The 21,743-nt window shown below is 43.8% G+C and overlaps 1 protein-coding gene across 1 annotated transcript in view; it reads left to right on the top strand.

Annotated features, from left to right (window-relative positions):
* The window catches only part of rad21b (RAD21 cohesin complex component b), a 60,583-nt gene that overhangs the window by 558 nt on the left and 38,282 nt on the right, over window positions 1–21,743 (top strand). The gene's annotated exons all lie outside the window — the stretch shown is intronic.

The raw sequence follows: 21,743 nt of genomic DNA, 5'->3' as shown, positions 1-21,743 counted from the left end.
TTGTTGGAGACCTCTGTGTTTTCGCCGCACACGGCTTCCCAAAATGTCTTTTAAGTTATTTCTCGCGTAATTGCGAATATGCGGCTCTGCACGAATTTTACACGGAGTAAAGATTTTCTGTTTAGCCCGCGCTTTATTCGGGCCAGTTTAGATTTGTGCCCATTGCAATTAAGCTCTAGTCAATTACAGTACAGTCTTTTGGGCGCCTGAAAGTAAACCTGCAAGGTTACAATTCTGTTAATGTAACATTGTTCGTTGTCACTACTGAGCTAGTAGTGTTCCTGATATTTCCGCGTTGACATTCACATCTCATATTAAACTTTACGACATTGCTACATTCTAAGACTGTTCTCTTATTTTGATCTGTTCGTCCATGGCAGTGGGGGGGGGGGTGGGTGAGAGAGGGAAATCACTTAAATTTACCTATTCCTTTTATGTGTACGGTGTTACAGAAGTACCTTTGTTCACGAAATAAGCCCCAATAGCGCAGGTTCATTAAAAATAAATATGACAGGTTGGATGTATTTTACTGTAAGGCTAAAGTGAAAACTTTATGGTATTACCTCCTAAGTCGCTTTTACTTTCTAAACATAACGTGAAATTACAATATGTAAATTTGTTTGGGAGATCCATCTATCGTGCTTTGAAAGACACCAGGTACCAATATTTTAGAATTGCAGTGGAAGACAGAATCATTATTTTGGTGATAACCTTTTTATAAAATGTGGGATTTATAGACTCAAAATATTTTCTTCATAAATTATTGGTTGTTTAATTTAAACAACTCAATTTAAATATGAGTTCCCCTCTTACCCTTTCTCCTGTGGTCCACTATGCTCTCCTTTCAGATTCCTCCTTCTCCAGCCTTTTACCTTTGTTCACTATAGCTTCACCCTCACCAAGCTAGTCTCCCCTCACCTTTTTATTCTGACATCTTTCTCCTTCCTTTCCAGTCCTGTAGAAAGGTCTCGGCCCAAAACGTCAACTGTTTGTTCATTTCCTCCTGCATTTTGTGTATGTTGCTCAGGATTATTTGATGCTTATTTGTGGTTAGGGGAAATAATAGTGCTGTTGTTCCTTTGGGATTGAAGTGGATTTGTTCAATCTGTTTTTGAAGGTTCCAGAGTAGCTAATGAGGCCAGTTAGGTGCTCTTAGATAGGTGGAAGGTAGCAGATGGGTGCATTGCTTACACCACTTAACACAGCTTTTGCATTGTCCTAATAAGAAAATGTAAGGTTCTCAGTACCATCCTGTTTACAACAGGTTTTTATGCATCTTTTCAGTCCAGATTGACATTACACACATATTTATGTTTGGAGAAAACTTGACTTGTAGCAAGGATTGTGTGAGTGAGAGAACTTTAGTCATAGTAATTTTCCCTTTTGAATATTATGTTTAAGAAAAAGCTAGGAATTAAATTTAAAATTAACTTTGTTTTATTGATATATTATGAGTGACCATGACTGTTCATTTGATACTTAAGGATGATTGTTTATGGTGGATCGTTTATTGTGCATACAAATCTTCCTCTACCCCACCCCATCAAAATGCTAATTTAAAATCCCTCATCTTGCAAATGTATTTCTGGGAAATTTGCATTTATGACAAATCCTGTCTTTGACAGTCCATTCGCTAACAGATATTGCGCAAAAGCTGACTGTTGAAAGCCGGTCCTGATGAAGTGTCTTGGCCTGAAATGTTGGCTGTTTACTCTTTTCCGTGGATGCTTCCTGACCTGCTGAGTTTGTACAGCTTTTTTTGTGTGTTGCTCTGGATTTCCAGCATCTGCAGATTTTCTCATGTTTGTTTATTCATGGTTTCATTACAAAGAATTTCCTAATTTATATTTACGATGTACCAGGTTGATCTGCAAACACTTTTGCCAGATAGGGAAATTTTTGGTAGATGAAAGACTGGCAAAAGTAATATTAGCAGAGAGAAAAAAAATTCTTTTGACAACAGAATTATAAAACTTATAACTTTTTTCACATTTTTCAGCACTGTATTGTGTTTTTTTAAAAAAAATTCAGAAATGTGTTTAAATATTTGGAAGTAAGCAACCTAATCAGTGAAAAAAACCACACCATTCTACTGCTGAAGGTGTATTGCATACCTCTGACTTTGGAGTTGTATTGGAGAGCTTTTGTTTAAAGTATAGAACTTTAAAGAATATGCTCTGTTCCAAAAGATACTTTCAATAGGTAGAATATGATGCAAACAAAATTTAATCTTCAGTAAAAATATTCAGTTGAAGACATTGAAACTTCTAAAGTTAAGAATTACGAATATAGGCTGCAGCATAGTTTATATGCCGAATATCAATGGTACAAGCCTGATTCTGATGTTTGAGTTACATTCTGTATTACCTGGTAAGTCCTTGTTTTTCTCATCACACAGTTCATTTCCCTAAGGTATGTAGTCAATCTGTTCTCTTAATCTGAGCAAATACACAGGTGGCTATATATTTTGTTTCTTTTCACATTTGGTGATATGATTCGATTTTCCATTATAGCCGATCTGTGTTCAAATTTATATTCTTGATAACTAAAATTACCCACGAACTGATACCGTCATAGAAAACCTACAGCACAATACAGGCCCTTCGGCCCACAAATTTGTGCCAAACATGTCCCTACCTTAGAATTTACTAGGCTTACCTATAGCCCTCTATTTTTCTAAGCTCCATGTACCTATCCAAAAGTCTCTTAAAAGACCCTATCATATCCGCCTCCACCACTGTTGCTGGCAGCCCATTCCATGCACTCACCACTCTGAGTAAATAAATTTACCCCTGATATCTCCTCTGGTCCTACTTCCCAGACCCTTAAACCTGTGTCCTCTTGTGGCAACCATTTCAGCCCTGGGAAACAGCCTCTGACTATCCACACGATCAATGCCTCTCATCGTCTTATACACCTCTATCAGGTCACCTCTCATCCTCTGTCGTTCCAAGGAAAAAAGGCCGAGTTCACTCAACCTATTCTCATAAGGTGTGCTCCCCAATCCAGGCAACATCCTTGTAAATCTCCTCTGCACCCTTTCTATGGCTTCCACATCCTTCCTGTAGTGAGGCGACCAGAACTGAGCACAGTACTCCAAGTGGGGTGTGACCAGGGTCCTATATAGCTGCAACATTACCTCTCAGCTCCTAAATTCAATTCCACGATTGATGAAGGCCAGTACACCTTACGTCTTCTTAACCACAAGATAGTAAATTGGGTCAAGTCATACTGTTGTTGGTCATAATCTCTCAGGTTTGCAGTGCCTGATTGTGTTCGATGATGAGGTACAAGTAGTCTATTACCAGAGTTGAGTATGCTCTAAAAAGCAAAGCAGTTGATCACGGATTACAGGAAAAACAGACAGCCTAGCCCCTATTGACAGCAATGGGACTTGTAGTTGAGAGGATAAGTAGTTTCAAGTTCCTTGGTATAACATGTTACCAAGGATCTCACCTGGACTGTACGTACTGCTGTGTGGTGAAAAAGGCACAACAGCGTCTCTTTCACCTTGGACAGCTGAAGAAGTTCAGCATGAGACCCTAAATCTTCAGGACTTTCTACAGAGGCACCATCATTAGCATCCTGACTGGCTGTGTCATTGGCTGGTATGGAAACTATGCTATCCTTAACTGAAGGGCACTGCAGAGAGTGGTGCGGATAGCCCAGTGCATTTCTGGATGTGAGCTGTCCTCTATTCAGGACACTTACAGCAGCAGGTGTGTAGAAAGGGCCTGGAGGACCATCAGGGTCTCCAGTCACCCCAACCACCAACTGCTTCAGCTACTACTGTCTGGCAAATGTTACTGCAGCATTAAGGCCAGGGCTAACAGACTCTGGAATGACTTCTTTCACCAGGCCATCAGATTTATCAATACACATTGATCTGATTGCACATCTGTCTGTGCACTACATGTATACAATTTCTCCAGTCTTGATGAAGGATCTTGGCCTGAAATGTCGACTGTACTTTTTTCCATGGATGCTGCCTGCCCTGCTGAGTTCCTCCAGCATTTTGTGTATGTTACAATCTTAAGTGTTTGGGCAATATCCTCCCACATTTCCCCTCTTCGTTGCTTGTCCATTGTGAAGGTGATGCAACTTAAAGATTTTTTCTTACTCCCTTGGATGTAAGAAATAAAATAAATACAAATACAAGTACAAATATCTATGATTGAAACAATTCATTGATTTTCCCCATTGCCTCTATCCCACTAGTTTCATCACCTACTCTTTCTCCTCCCCACCCTCTCAATGTGCCCATTACCCACGCATTCATTTATCCAGTTCCTCTCAACTCAATGCATTATCCCACTATCCAACATCCTCTCCCTCTGTCACTTCCACTTTACATTCCCACTCTACCCTTCTCTCACCTAGATCCATCTATCATTTGCCAACTCTTGCTCTACCTTCCCTCCCCCCATCAACTTTTTATACTGGCTATTCTCCTCTTTCCAGTCAAAGAGAAGTACAGTACAGAACCAGGTCCATCTGCCGATTTAGTCCATGGCCAAACCATTTACATAGGAACATAGAAAATAGGTGCAGGAGTAGGCCATTTGGCCCTTCGAGCCTGCACCGCCATTTATTATGATCATGGCTGATCATCCAACTCAGAACCCTGCCCCACCTTTCCCTCCATACCCCCTGACCCCCGTAGCCACAAGGGCCTGTTACGTACCCCGTAACTGGGTTGCCAAACCAGCAGAAATGGATCACTCAGTTGGAGTCTGGAGTACTAGAACTAAGAAAGTTTTATTAAAGAAACAAGCAACACAGTAATCGAAAGGATAATAATTGCAACAGTTCAGTGATGATAAACACACATGTGCACAGAATTAAGATAACAGCATCAATCAAGCTCTATCGTTGTCTAGGGGTAAATGACCAAATTTCAAAATGACTCAAAGTTCAGTTCGCAGTAACAACGTGGGGGAAGAGACAGAGAGAACAGGAACAACTGATCATTCAGAACACTGCTTCACTCACAGACCAGCGAGATGGCTCACAAACAGCTTTTGGGCGGGTCCTTGGTGATGTCACCTGAGGTCACCGACTGTGACCCCTACTCCAGATGCGGTCGATCCTCTGCAGTGAACCCGGCACCCAGGCAAGGGCGGACACACACCGGGTTCCCGCTGATCGTACCTTTCCACCCTTGTCGTTGTCTGGTACTTCTCACCCACTCGTGAGAGGCGCACCGCTTCCAGGGTCTCGTTACCTCGGGTGGCGTGTGTCTGTCTTAGCGAACCTGTCCCTTTTTATCCCCCTGCTGGGGTATCGCCTGTCCATCACTTCAAACAGCTCAGGGTTCAAAGGGGGAGCCGCTCCAGACAGCTCTCTCTCTCCCACGTCCCTTCATTACACATCTCCAGACGCTGCTCCATTGTTCCTTATCTCTCCTTCCCCTGAGGGCAGGTGGCAGACCAACTGCTGATGTCACTGATGCTAACCCAGGCCAGCAAACATCTTAATTTTATGTGTATTCTCGTAACAGCCATATCTAACTCCCTCTTAAATATAGCCAATGAACTGGCCTCAACAGTTTCCTGTGGCAGAGAATTCCACAGATTCACCACTCTCTGTGTGAAGAAGTTTTTCCTAATCTCGGTCCTAAAAGGCTTCCCCTCTATCCTCAAACTGTGACCCCTCGTTCTGGACCTCCCCAACATCGGGAACAATCTTCCTGCATCTAGCCTGTCCAATCCCTTTAGGATCTTATACGTTTCAATCAGATCCCCCCCTCAATCTTCTAAATTCCAACGAGTACAAGCCCAGTTCATCCAGTCTTTCTTCATATGAAAGTCCTGCCATCCCAGGAATCAATCTGGTGAACCTTCTTTGTACTCCCTCTATGGCAAAGATGTCTTTCCTCAGATTAGGGGACCAAAACTGCACACAATACTCCAGGTGTGGTCTCACCAAGGCCTTGTACAACTGCAGTAGTACCTCCCTGCTCCTGTACTCGAAACCTCTCGCTATAAATGCCAGCATACCATTCGCCTTTTTCACCGCCTGCTGTACCTGCATGCCCACTTTCAATGACTGGTGTATAATGACACCCAGGTCTTGTTGCACCTCCCTTTTCCTAATCGGCCACCATTCAGATAATAATCTGTTTTCCTATTTTTGCCACCAAAGTGGATAACTTCACATTTATCCACATTAAATTGCATCTGCCATGAGTTTGCCCACTCACCCAACCTATCCAAGTCACCCTGCATCCTCTTAGCATCCTCCTCACTGCTAACACTGCCACCCAGCTTCGTGTCATCCGCAAACTTGGAGATGCTGCATTTAATTTCCTCATCCAAGTCATTAATATATATTGTAAACAACTGGGGTCCCAGCACTGAGCCTTGCGGTACCCCACTAGTCACCGCCTGCCATTCTGAAAAGGTCCCGTTTATTCCCACTCTTTGCTTCCTGTCTGCTAACCAATTCTCCACCCACACCAATACCTTACCCCCAATACCGTGTGCTTTAAGTTTGCACACTAATCTCCTGTGTGGGACCTTGTCAAAAGCCTTTTGAAAATCCAAATATACCACATCCACTGATTCTCCCCTATCCACTCTACTAGTTACATCCTCAAAAAATTCTATGAGGTTCGTCAGACATGATTTTCCTTTCACAAATCCATGCTGACTTTGTCCGATCATTTCACCGCTTTCCAAATGTGCTGTTATCACATCCTTGATAACTGACTCCAGCAGTTTCCCCACCACCGACGTTAGGCTAACCGGTCTATAATTCCCTGGTTTCTCTCTCCCTCCTTTTTTAAAAAGTGGGGTTACATTAGCCACCCTCCAATCCTCAGGAACTAGTCCAGAATTTGATGAGTTTTGAAAATTTATCACTAATGCATCCACTATTTCTTGGGCTACTTCCTTAAGCACTCTAGGATGCAGACCATCTGGCCCTGGGGATTTATCTGCCTTCAATCCCTTCAATTTACCTAACACCACTTCCCTACTAACATGTATTTCACTCAGTTCCTCCATCTCACTGGACCCTCTGTCCCTTACTATTTCTGGAAGATTATTTATGTCCTCCTTAGTGAAGACAGAACCAAAGTAATTATTCAATTGGTCTGCCATGTCCTTGCTCCCCATAATCAATTCACCTGTTTCTGTCTGCAGGGGACCTACATTTGTCTTTACCAGTCTTTTCCTTTTTACGTATCTATAAAAGCTTCTACAGTCCGTTTTTATGTTCTCTGCCAGTTTTCTCTCATAATCTTTTTTCCCCTTCCTAATTAAGCCCTTTGTCCTCCTCTGCTGAACTCTGAATTTCTCCCAGTCCTCAGGTGAGCCACTTTCTCTGGCTAATTTGTATGCTACTTCTTTGGAATTGATACTATCCCTAATTTCTCTTGTCAGCCACGGGTGCACTACCTTCCTTGATTTATTCTTTTGCCAAACTGGGATGAACAATTGTTGTAGTTCATCCATGCAACCTTTAAATGCTTGCCATTGCATATCCACCGTCAATCCTTTAGGTGTCATTTGCCAGTCTATCTTAGCTAATTCACGTCTCATACCTTCAAAGTTACCCCTCTTTAAGTTCAGAACCTTTGTTTCTGAATTAACTATGTCACTCTCCATATTAATGAAGAATTCCACCATATTATGGTCACTCTTACCCAAGGGGCCTCTCACGACAAGATCGCTAATTAACCCTTCCTCATTGCTCAAAACCCAGTCCAGAATAGCCTGCTCTCTAGTTGGTTCCTCGACATGTTGGTTCAAAAAACCATCCCGCATACATTCCAAGAAATCCTCTTCCTCAGCACCTTTACCAATTTGGTTCACCCAGTCTACATGTAGATTGAAGTCACCCATTATAACTGCTGTTCCTTTATTGCACACATTTCTAATTTCCTGTTTAATACCATCTCCGACCTCACTACTACTGTTAGGTGGCCTGTACACAACTCCCACCAGCGTCTTCTGCCCCTTAGTGTTACGCAGCTCTACCCATATCGATTCCACATCTTCCCGGCTTATGTCCTTCCTTTCTATTGCGTTAATCTCTTCTTTAACCAGCAACGCCACCCCACCTCCCCTTCCTTCATGTCTATCCCTCCTGAATATTGAATATCCCTGAACGTTGAGCTCCCATCCCTGGTCACCCTGGAGCCATGTCTCTGTGATCCCAACTATATCATAATCATTAATAACAATCTGCACTTTCAATTCATCCACCTTATTACGAATGCTCCTTGCATTGACACATAAAGCCTTCAGGCGCTCTTTTACAACTCTCTTAGCCCTTGTACAATTATGTTGAAAAGTGGCCCTTTTTAATGCTTGCCCTGGATTTGTCGGCCTGCCACTTTTACTTTTCTCCTTTGTACTTTTTGCTTCTACGCTCACTTTACACCCCTCTGTCTCTCTGCACTGGTTCCCATCCCTCTGTTGTGAACTAACCTCCTCACGCCTAGCCTCTTTAATTTGATTCCCACCCCCCAACCATTCTAGTTTAAAGTCACCTCAGTAGCCCCCGCTAATCTCCCTGCCAGGATATTGGTCCCCCTAGAATTCAAGTGTAACCCGTCCTTTTTGTACAGGTCACGCCTGCGCCAAAAGAGGTCCCAATGATCCAAAAACTTGAATCCCTGCCCCCTGCTCCAATCCCTCAGCCACGCATTTATCCTCCACCTCATCGCATTCCTACTCTCACTGTCGCGTGGCACAGGCAGTAATCCCGAGATTACTACCTTTACGGTCCTTTTTCTCAACTCCCTTCCTAGCTCCCTATATTCTCCTTTCAGGACCTCATCCCTTTTCCTACCTATGTCATTGGTACCTATATGTACCACGACCTCTGGCTCCTCACCCTCCCACTTCAGGATATCTTGGACATGATCAGAAATATCCCGGACCCTGGCACCAGGGAGGCAAACTACCATCCGGGTCTCTGGACTGCGTCCACAGAATCGCCTATCTGACCCCCTTACTATCGAGTCCCCTATCACAACTGCCCTCCTCTTCCTTGCCCTACCCTTCTGAGCCACAGGGCCAGACTCTGTGCCGGAGGCACGGCCACTGTCGCTTCCCCCGGGTAAGCTGTCCCCCCCAACAGTACTCAAACAGGAGTACCTGTTGTTAAGGGGCACAGCCACCGTGGTACTCCCCATCACCTGACTTTTCCCCTTCCCCCTCCTAACCGTGACCCACTTGTCTGCCTCCCGTGGCCCCGGCGTGACCACCTGCCTTCCACTCCTCTCTATCACCTCCTCGCTCTCCCTGACCAAACGAAGGTCATCGAGCTGCAGCTCCAGTTCCGTAACGCGGTCCCTTAGAAGCTGTATCTCGATGCACTTGGCGCAGATGTAGACGTCCGGGAGGCTTGGAGACTCCAGGGCCTCCCACATCCGACACCGAGAACAGCAAACTGCCCTCACAGTCATAATGCCCCTCTCCTCAAATAGCAACAGAAAATGAATGTCAAACCTTCCTCGCCTCGCCCGCTTCCGCCTAAGCCCGGTGAGCCGAAGTCCTTAAGCCTTCACTCTGCTCCCGGCTCACTCCGCCGCCCGCAAACCACGCTGCCCGCTCTATGAGGCTTTGTTCCTTTTAAATCTGCCGCGCTGCACTGCCCGACGTCACACGCCTGCGCAGTCCCGCCTCTCAGAAAGACGTTGGAGAAAAAAAATAACGAAAATTTCAAAAATCTCTTTCTCGGCACTCCCACTCAGACTCTCAGACTCCTTCTTTGAATCAAACCCGAAGCAGGATGTCTGCCCTTTTAAATCTGCCGCGCTGCACTGCCCGACGTCACACACCTGCGCAGTCCCGCCTCTCAGAAAGCCGTTGGAGAAAAAAAAATAACGAAAATTTCAAAAATCTCTTTCTTGGCACTCCCACTCAGACTCTCAGACTCCTTCTTCGAATCAAACCCGAAGCAGGATGTCTGCCCTTTTAAATCTGCCGCGCTGCACTGCCCGACGTCACACGCCTGCGCAGTCCTGCCTCTCATTTCAGCTGCCTACTCCCATCGACTTGCACTGAGACCATACCCCTCTATATCCCTACAATCCATGAACTTATCTAAACTTTTCTTAAATGTTGAAATCAAGTCCACATGAAGGATCTCAACTTGTGTTGAGTGTCCATTTCCCACCATTGATGCTACCTGACCCACTGTGTTGCTTATCTGATTATTCATCAAAAATAGCCAAAACTGCCCGATGCATCATCGGCACCAGTCTACCCACTATTAAGGACGTATTTGTAGAAAGATGCTGGAAAAAGCCAATGATTCTGTGAAGGATCCCAACCACCCTGTTCATGGACTGTACCACTTCCAGTCGACAACTTCACCTACCTGGGCAGCATACTCTCTCGCGCAGTGAACATAGACGCTGAGGTCAACAACAGGATTGCCAAAGCCAGCGCCGCCTTTGGGAGACTCCGTGAGAACGTCTGGGAACGGAGAGGACTCAGCCTTACCACCAAGCTGAAGGTCTACTGTGCAGTGGTCCTTACCACCCTCCTTTACGCCAGCGAGACCTGGACTGTCTACAGCAGACACGCCAAACAGCTCAACCACTTTCACCTGAGCTGTCTCCGCAGACTCCTCCACAACAGGTGGCAGGACAAAGTCCCCGACACGGAAATCCTGGAACTAGCTGGGCTCTGCAGCGTCTACACCCTCCTGCTGAAAGCCCAAGCCAGGTGGGCTGGACATGTGGTCAGAATGCCAGACAGCCGATTGCCTGAGCAGCTGCTGTACGGAGAACTGTGTCAGGGCAAGCGCTCAGTGGGGGGGGGGGGGGGCAGAAAAAATACGTTTCAAAGACTGCCTCAAAGTCAGAAAGGCCTGGGTGTCGACGTCAACATGTGGGAGACGCTTGCCCTCAACCGTCCAGCTTGGCGCAGCAAGATCACCACAGGAGCCCGTGGAGCTAAAGTCAGGCGCACCATCGAGGCACAACGAAAGCGTGCTGTGCGCAAGGCCTGAGCAGTATCCACTGCCACGACAGCACCCACCCACTTGTGTCTCACATGTGGGCGAGCCTTCAGGGCCCGGATTGGCCTCATCAGTCACCTCTGGACCCACAGCCACCAATCTCCCATTTGACTTTGAAGCCATGGTCATCTTCGACTACGAAGGACGAACAACAAACAACAACCACTTCCGTCAGAGAGGAGTCTACGTGGCAGGGCCACCAGACTCAAAAACAGTTACTTTACCCAAGCAGAAAAGCTGAGCAAAATCTTCCCACTCTAACTCCCCACCACTACAACTTTATCATTTCCTTTCAGTACCGCCTTCTGAACATCACTCCTGTGTCTAGCATCACTTCATGGACATACAATCAATCTATGTATAGAAGTTATTTAATGTATTTACATTTAATGTATTTAGTTCTATTATGGTGCTCTTTATCTAGTGTTTTTTGTGTGCTGCATTGGATCTGGAGTAACAGTTCATTCTCTTTTGCACTTGTGTACTGGAAATGATATTAAAAAAAGTTGAATCTTGAATTTGTATTATGTGGGACATTGTGAGTGAACTGGCTGTTGCAGTGAGTGCCCTGCCAGAATGTAGATACCATTCAGGGACCAGAGTTGACTTTCCAGATTCTTTGTAAATACCCTGCACTCCATGCTTTCTACTGACATTATAGAATTCCCCTGCATCTTTTCAGAATAAATAAGCTTTTATCAGGGAAAGATATTTTGGAAATATCTCCGTACTATTTACATAGAATCTGCAGTCTGTTTGCTGTAATGTTTTGTTTAAATAGACGTCTGCTGAGCAACTTGATTAAGAGTCCAGCTCCTGGTTGGCAGCAGTATCAGTAGACATTCTGAGCTATGTATTTCAAAGATAAATTATTGTCTTTGGAGTTACTTGAGGTCCTATAGAGGGATTTGAAAGGAACTATATTTATTTATTGAGATACAGCCCTTCGAACTGCACCACCCGGTAATCCTGGATTTAATCCTAGCCTCATTACTCGGCAATCTACAATGACCAATTAATCTATCAGCCTTTCAAAATGTCTTCCCTTGGCATGAATAAGATACTAAGTTAGTTGGAATAGTATTAAATATGCGTTTTTCAAAAAAAAACAAGATGGTTAGCAAACAACAGGAATTCTGCAGATGCTGGAAATTCAAGCAACACACATCAAAGTTGCTGGTGCCTGGCCTGCTGCGTTCACCAGCAACTTTGAAGATGGTTAGCAGTTGAGTTTGACCCAATAGAACTGCTACATCCAGGCGAATAGTTGTTGAATCAGAATGAGGTTTATTATCACGGGCATGTGACGCGAAATTTGTTAATTTAGCAGCAGCAGTTCAATACATAATCTAGCAGAGAGAGAAAAAAAAATGTAATATAAAATATATTAATAAACAAGTAAATCAGTTATTTATATTGAATAGATTATTTAAAGATGTGCAAAAACAGAAATACTGTATTTTTTTTAAAAAAGTGAGGTAGTATCCAAAGCTTCAATGTCCATTTAGGAATCGGATGGCAGAGGGGAAGAACCTGTTCCTGAATCACTGAGTGTGTGCCTTCAGGCTTCTGTATCTCCTACCTGATGGTAACAGTGAGAAAAGGGCATGCCCTGGGTGCTGGACGTCCTTAATAATGGACGCTGCCTTTCTGAGACACCACTCCCTAAAGATGTCCTGGGTACTTTGTAGGTTAGTGCCCAAGGTGGAGCTGACTACAATTACAACCTCCTGCAGCTTTCGGTCCTGTGCAGTAGCCCCTCCATACCAGACAGTGATGCAGCCTGTCAGATGCTCTCCACGGTACAAATATATAAGTTTTTGAATGTATTTGTTGACATGCCAAATCTCTTCAAACGCCAAATGAAGTATAGCCACATCTTGCCGCCTTTATAACCTCATTGATATGTTGGGACCAGGTTAGATCCTCAGAGATCTTGACACCGAGAAACTTGAAGCTGCTCACACTCTCCACTTCTGATTCCTTTGTGAGGATTGGTATGTGCTGCTTTGTTTCAACCTTCCCGAAGTCCACAACCAGCTCTTTTGTTTGACTGATGTTGAGTGCCAGGTTGTTGCTGTGGCACCATTCCACTAGTTGGCATATCTCACTCCTTTACGCCCTCCGTCACCACCTGAGATTCTACCAACAATGGTTGTATCGTCAGCAAATTTGTAGATGGTATTTGAGCTATGCCTAGCCATGCAATCATGTGTATACAGAAAGTAGAGCAGTGGGCTAAGCATGCACCCCTGAGATGCGCCAGTGTTGATGGTCAGCAAGGAGGATATGTTATCACCAATCTACACAGACTGTTGTCTTCTGGTTAGAAAGTCGAGGAACCAATTGCAGAGGGAGGTACAGAGGCTTCCAAGCTGATTAGTGTTTGAAGTTTTTATAAATTGAGAATTTTGTAGTAAAAAAATAAGTTTTCAAAAGATTGTTTAATTGCTTGTTAAAATGAGAATTTTCAAAGTATTGCCATGAGATGTAAAATCAATCCTAAGACAGTGTTTATTATGCAGATATTTAAAAGATTCAAAACCAAGCCATTCAGAATAATGATTGAGAAAGAACTTAAAAGATTTCAACTTCAATTTGCTTGAATGGTTTTCATAGAGAAATTTATCAGGTCTAAAGAGACATACTACATAGAATTCTACAAAGAGAGTGATGAGATCAAAATAATTCTAAGTATTAGAGAAGAGACGAGGAAAATTTACTTCAACAAGGAATCTGGAACCCCATGAACAGTGGGTGTCAATTTTAAAAAGTACTTGGACGTTCACTTGAAGAGGTACAATGTACGGGACTAAGGTACCTTGTGCTGAAAGGTTTTGTTTGTAGAATTCAATATATTATGTCTCTGATGAAGGGTTTTGGCCTGAAATGTCGACTGTTTATTATTAATCACAGACGCTGCATAGCCTGTTGAGTACCTCCAGCATTTTAGTCTGCAAGCTCTTTTTATGACTGGTGATGGACCAAAAGGGTTTATGCTACTGATTTTCTGTCCCTTATTTGAAAACTCAAATCACATTCAGTGGACTAGTTTGCTGAAGGATAAATCGCTGAATGACATGGTTTCTGTTGTTTAATGAGGTATGAATTTTATAATTGGTGATGGTTTAACAGTAGCTCTACATGAATCACAAACACAAAATCTGTAGATGCAGGAAATCCAAGCAGTCTTGCTGAAGGTCTTGCCTGAAATGTCGCCTGTACTCTCCCATAGATGCTACCTGGCCGTTTGAGTTTCTCCAGCATTTTGTGTGTGTTAGCTGTATATCAATGATGTGAATCTACAGTATCCTATTTAATTCCATGAATTTGTTTATAGCTTTTGGCCAGTTGATGAACTTGGTTATTCTCAATGATTTGGCTCCAATATACTGGATGTCTACTTTTAAACACAAAGGAGACTTAATTGATTCTTTAAAAAATAGTTTCTTTCTTTTACATTTCTCAGTATAATAGAGAGAGCAACAGTTAAATTCATATTCACTTGGGTTTTTCTTTTAAATTTTAAGTGTTTTCAAATTTGAAAGAAATTAAATTAGGTTGCAATTATTTTATGTCACCCAGTTTTATAGTTAGTGGTGAAACAAAGGTGCACACCAGTGACCTCAATTGCCGGTTTCCAGAATGAATAGCAAAAATCAGTAAACTCATGAGAACACATGGTAATCCTCACTGTAAAAGAAGCCATTAGCACCCTTCCATCCTATTCCAGAACAATTTGAAGGTACAGTTCTGATGCAATTCTGCTTCACTGTTCCATATTCACCAACTTTCATGCAGGAGATGCAACACATTTCCTTTTAATTGTTTCCACCCTTCATTGAGGAACTTGAACACTCCTTCCAGCGGAACCCTGAGGCTTTCAACTTAGCATAAAGCCAATTGTGCTCACCTTGGAGAAGAGAAACACAGATCCAATTGCTACTTAGCACTCTGTTTTATTCGCACCAGCTTTTAGTAAGGCCACATTTAGTCATCAATATGTTAATTAAGTTATAGCCATGAATGATTGTAAAAAATTCTTATCTCTTTGGGATCAAGATTGAAGTTTTCCAATAAAGGTTTAAAAGTGATAAAATCAGAATCATTTAATACCAATATGTGAAACATTCCAGAATTGATTGTGATTCAGTGCCAAGCACGTGTGGTGTGGCCTCCACTGGTCGTGGTCGACCATGGGTACTGCGCTTCTGGTAGTCACTGGTTTGTCGAGCAGCGTCGACTGTGGCAATTGAGGCTGATCTTGGAACGGCAGGCTCTGCCGCAGTTGCTGCATGTGTAGGGTGTTGTGGAGTTGTTGTCCGCTGTGCTCTTCGTTTAGCTCTCTGCTCCTCAAACTGACTCAGCCTTGCTCTAGGTGTTGCTGAAGAGTGCCTCGCCATTTGTTGCGGTCATCTGCTGTATCCTCCCAGCACTCTGTGTTGACTTTTAAGGCTTTCATGTCACGCTTGCAGAGGTCCTTGAAACAAACCTGGGGTCTACCAATGTTCCTCTTGCCTGTTGCTAGTTCTCTGTAGAGGATGAAGTCGACCATCCTTCATACAATGGATATGGCCCAGCCAGCGCAGCCTGCGTTGTCTTAAAAGCATGAACATTGTGGGAAGTCCAGTGCGGGAGAGGACCTCAGAGTTTGGGACTTTGTCTCTCCAGGTGATACCAAGGATGTGGCGAAGGCTGCGCAGGTGAAAGCTATTGAGTTTCCTTTCCTGTTTGGTGTAGATGGCCCAAGCCTCACTACCATACAGGAGGGTGCTGATAACGCATGCATTGTACACAGCAGTCTTGGTCTTTGTAGCGAGTTTTGGATTTTCCCTGACCCACGAGTAGACTCGAACAAGGATCGATGTTGCTTTGCCGATATGCCTGTTGATTTCAGCGTCGAGGGAGAGAGTGTCGCTAATGGTCAACCCCAAGTACATGAACTCGTGGACCACTTCTAGATCATAGTTGTCGATGGTAATGACTGGTGTCTCCACTATGTTCTGGGCAAGGACATTTGTTTTCTTTAGGCTGATGGTAAGCCTGAAGTCCTTGCATGCCTTAGAGAAGCGGTCTATGAGAGTTTGTAATTGCTGTTTGGTGTGCGAGGTTATAGCAGCATTAACGGCAAAGAGCATGTCACGAATTAAGATCTTTCGGACCTCTGTCCTTGCTCTCAGGTGCGCAGGGTTGAACAGCCGCCCATCAGACCTGGTGTACACGTAGATGCCTTCTGTCGACGTCCCAAATGCGTGCTTCAGTAGCATGGAGAAGATGCTGAATAATGTTGGGGCCAACATGCATCCTTGTTTGACTCCACTATGAATAGCGAAGGGTTTTGGTGAGCTGCCATCATACTGAACAGTAGCCCTCATGTCGTCATGGAATAACTTGATGATACTTTGGAGTTTTGGGGGACAGCCAAGCTTGGGAAGAATCTGAAGGAGCCCCTCCCTGCTGAAAAGGTGGAATGCCTTGGTCAAGTCGATGAAAGCGACGTAGAGGGGTTTCTGTCGTTCCCTGCACTTCTCTTGGAGTTAACAGACAACAAAGTAGCAATCAACAATTTATAAGACAATAGTGCAAACAGCCATGAGCAAAAAAACAATTAGCAGAACAGTCACCTACACAAACATCAATAATCTTTGGGCTCAGAGGTCAGAAGAAGTGACACTACAGATTTTTAACACCTCTCTAAATCGGCGAGTTGCTTGTTATACCCCCCCCTCACTGAAACGGGGATGCCTCTTCTTCCCTTATTAAGGAAAGAGGGAGAGCACCTGTGGTATGCTGAATACTGGGTGAACATGCAGTCTTTGGGGTACTGGAAGTCTGTATTGATGCTTTGCTGCACGCTTGGGTGTTCGGTGGAGGATGCTGAAGCTTTTTTTTGGCTGGTGAGGGAGGGGGCCATTGCTTTGCTGCTGCTTATGTGTGGGAGGGTGGAGCTTTGGGGTTCTAGCATTTAACTGTCATTCATTTTTTGGGGCATTCCTGTTTATGTGGATGTTTACGAAGAAAAAGAATTTTGGGATGTATATTGTACACATTTCTCTGACATTAAATGTACCTATTGAAACCTATAAAACAAATAAATATTAACACATGAACAGATTCAATAATTAACAGAACAAGGAGAGCAGGAAAGACCATTCAATGGATGTTGTGCAGAGACAGGGTATATCACCTAAGTGAGTTTTTTTGTGAAGCTGGTTAAATACAGGAAAGAAGTCTTGGAGTTTATGTATTCCAGGGTGCCTAGGTGCGACTCAAGTAGCAGCAGTACTCTCAATGGATATGATTAAATATTCTCGTTTCAGCCTGTTACAACTAAAAAGCACAACTACTTCCAAGGTCAGTACAGTCAACAAAGATGTCTTAATGCGTTTAAATGAACTATTGCTGCTTTAAAAAGATGGCAACAATGCAGGCTGGGGTCAGAAGTGCCCGCGGAGAAACCTCAGAGGAAGCGCGGTCGCAGATCAGGATTACAAGCGCGTTTAAGGAAACGGGGTTTAAAACTCCCTGTACCAACTATCTTGCTGGGGAACGTGCAGGCTCTGGTGAATAAAATCGATGATCTCGCAGCCAGGGTGCTGAATCAGAGGGACAGGTAGGACCATGTGTGTCCTTTCTTTCATGGAATCCTGGTTAACCCCTTCCATACTGGATGCAGCGATTCAGATCAAGGGGTTTACTATACACCGTCAGGATAGATCTATAGAGTCTCTAAAAATCAGAGGTGAAGGAGTATGCCTCATGATCAACTCTTCTTGGTGCACAAATATATCAGTGCTGTCCCAATTCTGCATCCCAGACCTGGAATATCAAGCAGTAAAGTGTCGTCCTTTTTACCTACCATGGGAGCTCTCCGGGGTCATTCTGGTAGGAGTTTACATACAACCTCAGGCCAATGTCAAGCAGGCTTTGGATAATCTGAGCAATGGGATCAATGTGCACGAAACAGTGCACCCTAACGCCTTCACCATCGTTTTGGGAGATTTTAACAAGGCAAGTCTGAAAAAAATCACTAAATAGTTACCATCAACAGATCACTTGTAATACCAGAGGAAACAACACACTGGACCATTGCTACACCACCATCAAGAATGCCTACTATGCTATTCCACGCCCTCACTTCGGGAAGTCTGGTCACCTGGCTGTACTTCTACTCCCTGAGTATTGGCGGAGACTGAAGACTGCAGCACCAGTAGTGAGGACCAAGAAGGTTTGGACAACGGAAGCACAGGTGCGCCTACAGGACTGCTTTGAATCGATGGAGTGGACTGTATTCAGGGATTCATCTTTGGATCTGGATGTGTATGCTGCAGTTGTTACTGATTTCATTAAAACCTGTGCAGATGAGTGTGAGCCTACAAAGACTTACTATACATTACCACACCAAAAACCGTGGATGAATCAGGAGGTACATTGTCTGCTAAAGGCTAGATCTGTGGCATTCAAGTCTAGAAAACCAGGTATGATTTGCGGGGGGCTATTTCAAGCGCAAAGAGACAATTTTGAACGAGGTTGGAGGCGACATCGGATGCACGGCAACTCTGGCAGGGTCTGCAAGACATTACTTCCTACAAAGCTAAACCCAATAGTATGAATGGCAGCGATGCTTCACTACCAGATGAACTTAACGCTAGAGTAAACCCTTGCAAGGCAGAGGTCCCGATGGAGTACCTGGAAAGGCCCTGAAAACCTGTGCCAACCAACTAGAGGGAGTATTCAAGGACAATTTCAACCTCTCACTGCTATGGGCAGAAGTGCCCACTTGCTTCAAAAAGGCAACGATTATACCAGTGCCTAAGAAGAATAATGTGAGCTGCCTTAATGACTATCACCCGGTAGCACTCACATCGACAGTGACGAAATGCTTTGAGAGGTTGTTTATGACTAGACTGAGCTCCTGCCTCAGCAAGGACCTGGGCCCATTGCAATTTGCCTGTCACCACAATAGGTCAGTAGCAGATACAATCTCAATGGCTCTCCACACAGCTTTAGACCACCTAGACAACACAAAACACCTATGTTAGAATGCTGTTCATCGACTATATATAGCTCAGCATATAGTTGATCAACACTGGCGCACCTCAGGGGTGCGTGCTTAGGCCACTGCTCTACTGTCTCTGTACACATGACTGTGTGGCTAGGCATAGCTCAAATACCATCTTTAAATTTGCTGACGATACAACCATTGTTGGTAGAATTTCAGGTGGTGACGAGACGGCGTACAGGAATGCGATATGCCATCTAGTGGGATGGTGCCACAGCAACAACCTGGCACTTAACGTCAGTAAGGCGAAAGAGCTGATTGTGAACTTCAGGAAGGGTAAGACGAAGGAGCACATACCAATCCTCATAGAGGGATCAGAAGTGGAGAGAGTGAGCAGCTTCGAGTTCCTGGGTGTCAAGATCTCTGAGGATCTAACCTGGTCCCAACATATCGATGTAGTCATAAAGAAGGCAAGACAGTGGCTATAGTTTATTAGGAATTTGAAGAGATTTGGCATGTAATAAATACACTCAAAAACTTCTATCGTTGCACCGTGGAGAGCATTCTGACAGGCTACATCACTGTCTGGTATGGAGGGGCTACTGCACAGGACCGAAAGAAGTTGCAGAAGGTTGTAAATCTAGTCAGCTCCATCTTGGGCACTAGCCTACAAAGTACCCAGGACATCTCTAGGGAGCAGTGTCTCAGAAAAGGCAGCGTCCATTATTAAGGATGTCCAGCACCCAGGGCATGCCCCTTTCTTACTGTTACCATCAGGTGAAAGATACAGAAGTCTGAAGGCACACACTCTGATTCAGGAACAGGTTCTTCCCCTCTGCCATCCGATTCCAAAATGGACATTGAAGCCTTGGATTACCTTACTTTCTTTTTAATATACAGTATTTCTGTTTTTGCACATTTTAAAATAATCTATTCAATATGGGTAATTGATTTACTGGTTTGTTTTGTTTTATTTATTTATTTTTTTCTCTCTGCTGGATTTTGTGTTGCATTGAACTGCTGCTGCTAAGTTAACAAATTTCACATCACGTTACCGGTGATGATAAACCTGATTCTGATTCTCCTGGTGGTGATAAACAGTGAAGATTTTTTCCCCATTGGTTGGAATTATAAATTTAGGACAGTTGGAAGATATTGTATAAGATCTGCTGTCCAAGTGACTAGACCACAGTTTCTTCCAGTATATTCCAAGGTGCAACAGCAGGTGTCTTCGTGACATCACAAGGCTTCTTGGTTATCAAAGTGGCGTATATTGAAGGCTTGTGAATATCTTTGACAGAGGAATTCAGAATCACTCAGAATCTGAAGACCACCTGTCTTCCCCATATTTCCATTATTTCTGGAAGAATCACCAGAATCCTGAAGAAATACTGGGTATACCATCCACAAACCTATAAGGAAGCTCAAATCACAGCCTAGCAGTTTAAAGGTGACCTGAGACTCAGGAGGGCTGGTGTTTACAGGATTCCCTGTTAATGCAGTGTAGTGTATATCAGCCAGATGGGGTGCATGGCGGAAACCCAAATCAAGAACACGGGATCTGTTTTGGTTACTCAGAGAAATCAGCGTTACAGAAGATTGCATTGTCATGGCCATAGGATTGACTTTGGCACAAAACAGCTGTACTGTGCCAATGCCTTTTGGCACTGCCTGATGAAGTAAGCCATTGAAGTTAAACTAGAGGACACGATTTTTAGTGAAGATGAAGGTCTTGCTCTAAGTATGTACTGGAATTTGATTATAAACGAGGTGGGACAGCGGAAACCTGATTGTATGAGGACTAACTAATCAGGAGGGGCGGATGACATGGGTATATATATCACTGCACTAGACATGCCTAGGCATCATCGTTGATGAAGACGACGTAGTCCTCTCTAGGGCACAAGCCTGGGCAGGAAGATTTGAAGAACCGGCTGTTGCCAATGCAGTGGGTTTTCCCTCTCCATGTCGCTGATGTAGTCCAAGGGAAGGGCAAGCGCAGTACAGCTTGGTATCAGTGTCGTCACAGAGGTTGCCAGAGTGAAGTTGTAAACTACATCAAACTGCCTTAGGGACCCCGGCTCCGGATTTCTTCCTCGGGATTTACTCCCGAAGCCTTTCCCGTGGGTGGATATGGCCGCAAGGCAGCGGAGGTTTTAAAATCAGTTTTCCTTCTCCAAGGCGACTGCTGTCCAAGGCTGATGAGCCCCACCTGCCTGAACCACATAGAGTGCTTTGCATTTAAATGCAAAATAACGCATATTTTGAAAAGAACTCTATTTTCAGAGGAAGAATGAGGATAAGGGAAATGATGGATAACATTGGATTGGATCGATTGCTCCTTTTGAAGAGTCAGTACATTAACTGGTTGAATGCCTTTAAATTTTGTTGCACTGTGATCATATAAATTTTGGTCATCAGCTTTTTGCATTGTGAGGCCACATTACTTAATAGAATCCTTATTTTCTTTATCATTTCCCTTTGACCATTATTCAGGAAATATTTTAGAATAGTTATTTTTATATAATCATTTCATATATTATTGATATTTGGGGAATTAAGGGTTATGGGGAAAAAGTCAGGTAGGCGGAGATGAGATGATGGCTAGATCAGCCATGATCTTATTGAGTGGTGGAGAAGGTTTGATGGGCCAGATTGCCTACTCCTCCTATTTCTTATGTTCTTATATTTAAAACCTCTAAATGAGTGATGCCATTGGTTTCCTTCTCCTAGTTTAATTTCCCTTTCTTAGTTGTCACAT

This window comes from Mobula hypostoma, chromosome 1, assembly GCF_963921235.1.
Source record: "Mobula hypostoma chromosome 1, sMobHyp1.1, whole genome shotgun sequence".
In the NCBI taxonomy this organism is placed as follows: domain Eukaryota; kingdom Metazoa; phylum Chordata; class Chondrichthyes; order Myliobatiformes; family Myliobatidae; genus Mobula; species Mobula hypostoma.
Note: the sequence above shows the minus strand (reverse complement) of the source record. Positions and strands in the feature narration are given on the sequence as shown.